This window comes from Microtus ochrogaster, unplaced genomic scaffold, assembly GCF_000317375.1.
Source record: "Microtus ochrogaster isolate Prairie Vole_2 unplaced genomic scaffold, MicOch1.0 UNK9, whole genome shotgun sequence".
Taxonomy (NCBI): Eukaryota; Metazoa; Chordata; class Mammalia; order Rodentia; family Cricetidae; genus Microtus; species Microtus ochrogaster.
Window position 1 is genome coordinate 2416035 of NW_004949107.1, and position 1939 is coordinate 2417973.

Genomic DNA, 1939 nt, shown 5'->3' on the forward strand with positions numbered 1-1939 from the left:
TACAGATGGTTGTGAGCCACCATGTGGTTGCTGGGAATTGAACTCAGGACCTTTGGAAGAGCAGGCAATGCTCTTAACATCTGAGCCATCTCTCCAGCTCCTTCTTGTTATTTTTTTAATGCAATATTTTCTCATTTTTCCATAGCAATCCCAGTTACCTCTCCCTCCCCTTCTCCCACATTCCCCACCTTTCACCTGCCTCATTTCCCCATCCACTTCTCAGAGTTTGTTACAAGTCTCGCACATCGTATTGAGGCAGGATGTCCTCCCCGCTATATCTAACTTGAGCAAGGTATTTCCCCAAAGAGAATGGGCTCCAGTTCAAGCGATAGGGATCAATCCTGGTTCCACTTAGGCCCCACAGACTGCCTCAGACAAACATTTGTCACGCACTTTCGGAGGACCTGTTTTCTTCCCGTGCAGGTTCTCCAGCTGTCCGTTCAGAGTCAGTGAGCTCCCACTAGTTCAGGTCAGTTATTTCTGTGGGTATCCTCACCATGGTCTTGATTCTTTTGCTTATATTATCAATCCTCCCTGCCTTCGACTGAACTTTGGGAGCTCGGCCCCATGGATAACTGTAGAGCTCTGAATCTGCTTTCATCAGTGGATGGATGATGTTTCGATGATGACAATTTAGTCATTCCATTTTCTTTGTATTTGTTGAGGTTTGCATTGTTACTGAATTTATCCTCAATTTTAGAGAAGATTCCATGAAGTGATGTGAAGAAGGTATATTCTTTTGTATTTTGGGTGAAATATTCTATAGATATCTGTTAAGTCCATTTGAGTCATGACATCTGTCAGTTCTCTTATTTTTCTGTTAAGTTTCTATCCATTAGTGAGAGTAGGGTGATGAAGACTCCTACTATTAGTGTGTGGAGTTTGATGTGTGATTTAAGCTTTAGTAATGTTTCTTTTACATATGTGAGTGCTCTTGCATTTAGTATATAGATGTTCAGAATTAAGAATTCATCTTGATAGATTTTTTTGTTATGAATATGTAATGTCCTTCTCCATCTCTTTTGATTGATCTTAATTTGAAGCCGATTTTGTTAGATACTAAGATAACTAGCTATACCTGCTTGTTTGTTAGGTCCATTTGATTGGAAAATCTTTTCCCAACCCATTACTCTGAGGTAATATCTGTCATTGAGGTTGAGGTGTGTTTCTCATACGCAGCAGAATGATGGATCCTATTTTCGTTTCATTCTGTTAGCCTGTATCTTTTTATAGGTGAATTGTATCCATTGATATTAAAAGGTATCAATGTTCAGTGATTATTAATTCCTGTTATTTTTCAGTAGTAATGTTTGTGTGCTTCTGTTCTTTGGGGTTTTCTGGTGTGAGATTATCTGTTGCCTCTATTTTCTTGGATGCAGATAACTACAGTGGGCTTGAGTTTACCTTTGAGTACTATTTGTAAGTCTAGATTTGTGGATAGGTATTATTTAAATCTGGTTTTGTCATGGAATATCTTGTTTTCCCTGCCTATGGTGCTAAGTCACATAGCAGTTTCCCACAGTCTTTCACAATGGTTACAATACAGAAAGGCATCTCCCAGCTGCACATTGCCTGGCTGGTTTGGGGTTCTGCTCATATAGAAAAATAAGTTTACAGACACACAGTAAAGACAGACTCAGATGTGTTACGGTATGTTTAAAAATATGCATAGCCATGGGAGAGAAAAGAGAAGGTATAGACAATCATTAGAAAAAGACAAATATAGTATTAAGATAATAGTAAAATCCTTTAAAAAAGAGTAAAGTAATGGAAAAGGAAAATAGCCATGTGAAGATGGGGATGCATGAAGAATCTGGATCCTATATATTATTGTATTTTCTTTAAATGTTTTGGCTGGTAAGAGATACTGAATTATGAAACCTGATGGACTAAACCAACATATATACTACATATATGTTCTTTTTTATTTTTGGTTTTG